The sequence below is a fragment of the Lynx canadensis genome, chromosome A3, assembly GCF_007474595.2.
Source record: "Lynx canadensis isolate LIC74 chromosome A3, mLynCan4.pri.v2, whole genome shotgun sequence".
In the NCBI taxonomy this organism is placed as follows: domain Eukaryota; kingdom Metazoa; phylum Chordata; class Mammalia; order Carnivora; family Felidae; genus Lynx; species Lynx canadensis.
Window position 1 is genome coordinate 104489179 of NC_044305.1, and position 7552 is coordinate 104496730.

Here is a 7552-nt window from a genome sequence, read left to right on the forward strand (position 1 = left end):
GGTGGCAAATTGGCATCCCAAGGGCCAAATGTAGTTCATATACGTATTTTACTTGGCCACATAATGTTCTAAAACTTGATTAATTAACTTCAACATTTAAAGCTAGTGAGCTTGCTCTATTAAAAACAACAGGTTTCCAACTACTACTGTTGTATTTAAAAAAAAAAAAACAAAAAAAAAACAACACTCCCCAACCTGAGAGCGGGCGTCTCTGGCTTGTACCCCAGACGGCCTGGGCTGGCTGAAGCCCGGAAGCACTGCCTTACCATTTGCCACATCAATCACACCTGATACCCAGCCCGTGTGCACAGCTGAGTCTGCAGCCCCTGGTCAAGGGATAACATCCAAACCCGCTCTCCTGTGTGGAATGTCTGTTCCCCACAAAGAGCCGCAGCTTGAACATGGCGTGCCCAGGGAACGGAGGGAGGAGCGGGCTCGGAACTCGGGCCTCTCACCAGACCCCTCGCAAAGCGTTCCCCGAGCTGTCTCAAGATAAAGAAAAAGCGACTGCGCCAGTGGCGGGGTCGAACGTCTGACCTGGACGCGTCTAGGCTGCCGGGAAGCCACAGTAGGACTCATCTGCGCGGCAGGCCCTTGAAAAGTCCGCACTCTGTCCAACCCTCGCCAACCACCCAGAAAAGTCGCCCGAGCCGAGCTGGCTCCCAAGATGGGAAGGCCCCGGAACTATCCTAGACCTGGTCTGACCTGCCCCAGCGCGGGAGCAAACCCACGGTTCTCACCTCACACCCGCCGCCAACTCCCGCCAAAACACCAGCCCATAAAGACGCCGGAAGGCAAGGGCTGGCGGCCTCTGCGTAGCCGGCTAAAAGGGAGCCCCATTCACCAATTGGAACGCGCACCAGGCTCGGAGGCCCGCCCCCGCGGCGCCCCGCCACGCCCCGCCACGCCCCCACGCGACGCCGCGTCACGCCACGCCCCACGCCACGCCACGCCACGCCACGCGTGCGCTGCTCGGCCACGTGATCCTTCCTGGGGGCGGGGGCCGAGTTGACTGTAGGCGGGGCGGCTGCATTCTGATGGCATGGAAGTCACGTGCAGGGCACAGGCTCCTGGGGGCACCCCTGTTTTTGTGCTACGCCCGGTTCGCCCTTCCAGGCAGGTCCTGTGGGGACGTGGAGACCCCTGGAGACGTCCTTGAGACTCGAGGATACCCGAAGTTTGAACAAGGACTCCAGGGCAGCCAGTTTCTAATAAATGAGTTTCTCTCCCGGGGTATATATGGCCTCCCAAGCTGGAGTTCAGAATCTAGCAAAATTCCAAGTTGGGAACGTTTAGAAAAGAGAATCACCAGAAGCCAGTTATGGATCATGGGAAAACAAGTCAGTCCTCCCCAGTGTCATTTCCCTCCTTGGTTAGAACTCTAGACCATAGTCAGGGACGTGCTGCAGTCACCAGGTACCTGGGTTTCAGGTGGTCCTGTGACCCGTTTATTTATTCGTGCGGTTATTGGATTGATACCCAACTCATGTCTCGGCCCTAAGCTTCAGGTGAATGAAGACTGCATTAACTCATTCATCTTTTGACTGTTCCCAACACACATCAGGGGACCCGCAAGTAGCAGGCAAACCATATAGAATAAATGAGGGAAGGAACAATGACGGCTGTGTTCCCCCACTGCTCCCCTGTAATGAACGCACTTGATGCACAAGAGAAACCCAGTTTCAGAATATTGTTGTCACAGCATGAGCAAAACCACATGGAGGCCTGGCTGTGAGAGAGAGAAAAGGTGGTTCACATCCCTTCCTCCTCGACTCACTGCCCTTGATGTGACTGCCCCCAACCTACCCCTCCAGGGTGTAGCCATCTCTCTGCCTCCTTTGTGCCACTTTGCGTAATATCTACCCAGGCTGTATGTTTGTGTCCGTTGACTTTAACCCGGGTTTGCGGTGCCCTTTCGGCACTTGCAAAATCCATGTTTTCCATGATACCTTTCTTTTCTGGGTGCACTGGCCACAACTAGATCCTGCGATCCTGAGGCTGAAACAAAACAAAAACAAAACCACCTTTATTTAGAAGTTGTGAGTTGCCTCCTAAGAGAACAGATTTGAGTTTACCTGACTATTCTGGGAACACTATCTATATAGGCCGTTGAATTTCACAGTTATCTGAGGTAGGTTCCCACCTCTCCTCCTGAGGGAGATTCAATGTTGAGACGTAGCCCCAAGCATTCCCAAGATGCCTCAGACTGGAGAGTTGCCCGGATTGTGACAGCAGAAACCAAGTCTGTCAGTGAGCAGAGTTATGTTCTCAGTCATGTTGCTTCTTTGGAAAAAAATGTGTTTTGTTTTTGTTGTTTGCTGTAATTTGGACATTTGAAAAGAAGCCTCACCTCTCAGACGTGGATCTGAGTTGGGGAATTGAGGATTCAAGAAGGTGCAGAAAATGTGGAGCTCCCATGCAGCCAGACCTGCAGGCCAGCTGCTGCGGAGAATGACTGTGACTGACCTGACCTTGGGAGAAACAGAGCAGCTCATTTGGGTTTGGACGCACCCAACCTGGATGGCAACTCAGGAGCCCCAGACAGAGAAAGACACTCACCAGGGGGTGTCGGAGAAAGAGTCCCTTTCTCAGATTACCACCTCCCTTTTCAGGTCAAGGGGCTCAGCCCAGTTACCTTCGGAGGTAACCATTGGGTTGTGCTCTGTGTTGCACTTCCCTTCCACTGTTCCAGAACCTTCCATAAAGTCTTGTTAAATTTTGCAATAAACTGCACAGTTGAGAATGGAGGAGTGGAATCCGGGTGCTGGAGGCTGGAAAGTGGGAAAACGAAAGCTGCAAAGAGATGCTCACCATCTCACTCCCTGGCCAAGGTTGGCAGATCTGTGGAAGAACACTTGAGCCAAGAAGCTGGGGTGGGGGATGGGGAATGAGGAGTGGGAATATGAAGTCCTTGTATAATAATTGGAATTCGGGGTTCTAGGAATGTCAGAAACAGTGTGAAAAGTTGAAGGCTGGATGGCCTGAGGAAGGAGGGTGTTTTGTGTTACAGGGCTCAGTCCTTCACCCCAACATCTTTATCCACAACTTGAATATTGACCCAGAAGGTGGGTTTAGCATTCTAGAAGATGCCATGAAACCATAAGGAATAAAAGGTATTTGCTGGCAGAATTAGGGTTCAAAGAGATTCTGCGAAATGGGAAATTAGAACCAAAACCAGCCTCGACCTAAAAGTGGTGATCCTGAGGAATGACAGTCGAGCGGAGTGGGCATAAAGCTGGACTTGTTGTTGTGGTCTCTGTCCAGGGGCACTCTTTTCCTCTCCACCGATCATAACTCAAATAAACCCAAGCCAAAAGATAATGGGTTGGCTCACATAACTAGAAAGTGTAGGTGTGCTAACTTCAGGCATAACTGGATCCAGGGATCAAACGATGTTGTCAGTCTCTGATTCTCTCTTGTGTGTCTACACTACTTGTCTCTAATTGGTTTTATTCTTCTTGACACTTCTCTCCTATACCAAGATGATTGCCAGCAACCTGAGACCCATCTACTTTAGCAACCTTAGAAAGAAATGTCTGTCCCCCAACATCCATATGAAAACCCCGGGGAAGACTCTGATTGGTCCTGCTAGGATCGTCTGCCCACCCTCTGCCCAATCACTGTGTCCAGGGAGTATGGTGCCATATTGGTTCCACCCAGACCACTGCCCTCTCTCCCTAACTATGCAAAATGAGGGGGGAACACCTTGATTGACCACCACAACAGGAATGGGATGTGGAGAGGTTGATTCCCTCACGGAAGGGGTGCTGGCTGAAAAAGCAACATGCCCGTCATGGTTTCTGCTGCTGACTTATTACCAACACTAGGCTGGGACCATTTGTTTGGTCTCTGCTACATCCCAGGGCCAGCACTGTGGACTCTTGATAAATATTTGTTGAGTGATGAATGAACTTCCTTCTCTGTGGACCTTAGTTCTCTTCTTCTATTGAATAAAGATAATAATCTGTCTACTTACTTCGCATGGTTAGAATGTGGCTCAGGAAGACTGTGGAGGGGATGGGTTTGGAAAAGCATGATCAATCCTCCAAACAACATTGATGATGGTGAACCAGCCAGTGCCACCATGTGATGCTGGCCAGGAGGGTTGGACAACCCTGGGGAAAGCCAAGAATCATTCTGTTGTTCTGTGATACCCTTGCCCCTTGCTCTCACTTCGGGGGAACCCAACCCTTCTGGGTGGGAAGCTCAACTTCCCACTATATGCTTTCTATCCATCATACTTGGATTTCATCTACCCAGAAAACATAGGTTCTGTAACAGGATGTTTCCCTTCCTATTGCCCAACTTGCCTGGGATCGGAGGAAGTGGTGCTGAGTAACATTCTAGAGCCACTCTTTCTTCCTTTTTGGAGATCAACTCCTAGCATTGATTTAGCAAACTCCATCCATTGCCTGCTAATTGTTAGGTGGGAGCAAAGTGTGGGTGTAGACACTCCCCTAGTAGAGTCATCTCATGCTCTTGGGAGGGGTGGCCTAATATACGACGATGTTACCTCTCCCTAAATTAATGTGTAACATCGCTGTAATCCCAATAAAAATTCCAGCTATGAAAGCTTCGAAATGTGTGAGGAGGAATAAATTTCTACAGATGCCTACGTAAAAGGGGAATGGACAGGAATCTCTCTCTCCCAAATATTTAGGCATACTACAATGACGTTGTTTAAAAACAAACAAAAGAACAGTCTGACGTTAGTGAAAGAACAGACAACCCATGGGGACATGGTGGAGAGTTTAGAAATGGATCCCTAGTTCTAAGGAAGCTTAATATACAATAAAAGGTGCATCAAAGTCTGCTGGTCTTACTGGGAAAATTCTGACTCACTTTATAGGGAAAAATGATGTTATCCCATTACAAGGAGAGTGCTCAGATGGTCAAAGAGTCCATGTGAATGGCCGAATGATAACATTGATAGGAAAAAAAAAAAAAAAAAAACACATGGAGGGGAATATCTATGAAACCCAGAGCGAGGAAAGGATTTAATAGACAAAATTTCAAAGCACAATCCATAAAGCAAAAAAAAAAAAAAAGCGGGGGGGGGGGAGAGGGGTACTTTACTATATCATAATGAAAGATATCTGTCCCAAATGACACATGACAAAATGAGAGAAGATATTTGCAAAGTCTAAAATTTACAAGATTAGTACAGTCTTAGTGTACAAGGAACTCCTGCAAATCAGCAAGAAAAAAAAATGAACAAAGGATATGAGCAGGCACTTGTTGGAAGAGGAAACCCCCCCAAAATCTAAGAAACCTATGTGGATATGGTCAAAATCACTAGCAGTGAAATTCAGATTATAACAATAAGACATCCAAACAGACTTTTCCCTAAAGAAGACATACAAATGGCCAAGAAGCACATGAAAAGATGCTCAACATTGCTAATCATTAGGGAAATGCAAATCAAAACCACAATGAGATACCACCTTGCACCCATTAGGAGGCCACTAAGAAAACAGAAAACAACAAGTGTTGGTGAGGATATGGAGAAATTGGAACCCTTTGCAGCTGTTGGTCGAGTATAAAATGGAAACATGGGTAAACAATGTAAAATAGGAAAAACGATGCGGTAGTTCCTCGAGAAATTAAGACTAGAACTTCCATGTGATCCAACAACCCCTTTTTTTTTTTTAACGTTTATTTATTTTGAGAGAGAGAGCAGAGGAGGGGCAGAGAGAGAGGGAGAGAGAGAATCCCAAGCAGGCGCAATGCTTTCAGTGCAGAGCCTGGCACGGGGCTCGATCCCACAAACTGGGAGATCACAACCTGAGCCAAAACCGAGAGTTGGAAGCTTGACCATCTGAGCTACCCAGGAGCTCCAAGATATGGCAATTCTAATTCTGGGTACATACCCTAGAGAATTGAAAGCAGAATCTCCAAGAGATATTTGTGCACACATGTTCATAAGCAGCATTATTCACAGTAGCCAAACAAATGGAAGCAACCCGAGTGTCCATCAACAGATGAATAGATAAACAAGCTGTGGTACATACATACGATGGAATATTATTCAGCCTTAAGAAGGAAGGAATTTCTGACACATGCTACAACACGGATGAACCTCGAGGCTGAGTGAAATAAGCCAGGCAGAAAGAGACTGGTGTAAGTGTATGATTCCACTTATATGAGGTACCTAGAGCATTCAAATGCATAGAGATAGAAAGCAGAATGGTGGTTGCCAGGGGCAGAGGCAAGAAGGAAATGGTAACTCGGTGTTTAATGGGTACAGAGTTTCTGTTTTACAAGATGAAAAGCATTCCTGAGATGGACGGTGGTGACAGCTACACAGCGGTGTGAATGCAATTAACAACGCTGAGCTGTATACTTAAAGTGGTTAAGATGGAAAGATTAATGATGTGGATTCTTCACCATAATGTTTTTTAATTTTTTTTTCAACGTTTATTTATTTTTGGGACAGAGAGAGACAGAGCATGAACGGGGGAGGGGCAGACGGAGAGGGAGACACAGAATCGGAAACAGGCTCCAGGCTCTGAGCCATCAGCCCAGAGCCCGACGCGGGGCTCGAACTCCCGGACCGCGAGATCGTGACCTGGCTGAAGTCGGACGCTTAACCGACTGCGCCACCCAGGCGCCCCTCTTCACCATAATTTAAAAACCACCACCACCCAAAATATCATGCTACACCTACGTGGTAGGCAGAATTCTAAGATGAGCCCCACTGCCCAAGCCCTGTATAATTCTCTGCCCTTGACTACGGGCAGAACTTATAAGCTTGCCTCTAACCAGTGAAATATAACAAAGGGGATGGGATGTCAACCCCTGATTAGGTTATGCATTATGGAAAAGGTGAAGAGAATTTGCTGATGTAATGAAAGCCCCTGGTCAGTTGACTTTAATTTACTCAGAAGGGAGATTATCCTAGGTGAGTCAAACCTAATCATGCGAGTTGTTTTTAAAAAAGGATGTAGAGGGGTGCTGGGTGGCTCAGGTGGTGACGCGGGGCTTGAACCCACAGACCGCGAGATCATGACCTGAGCCGAAGTCGGACGCTTAACCGACTGAGCCACCCAGGCGCCCCAGCATCTGACTCTTTTTTTTTTTTTTTAATATATTTTTTTAACATTTTATTTATTTTTGGGACACAGAGAGAGCATGAACGGGGGAGGGGCAGAGAGAGAGGGAGACACAGAATCAGAAGCAGGCTCCAGGCTCTGAGCCATCAGCCCAGAGCCCGACGTGGGGCTCGAACTCACGGACCGCAAGATCCTGACCTGAGCCGAAGTCGGATGCTTAACCGACTGAGCCACCCAGGCGCCCCCATCTGTCTCTTGATATCAGCTCAGGTTGTGATCTCGAGGTCATAGGATCGAGCCCCCAGGTGGGCTTTGGTGTTGTGGAGCCTGCTTGGGATTCTCTCTCTCTCTCTCTCTCTCTGCCCTCCCCCCACTCTCCCTCATTCTCTTTCTTTTTCTGAAAATAAATAAACATTTTGTTTTAAAAAAAGGATATAGAGATCAAAGACTCTCCTGCTGACCCCGAAAGAAGCAAGCCACCTTGAGTTCTACAACCACAA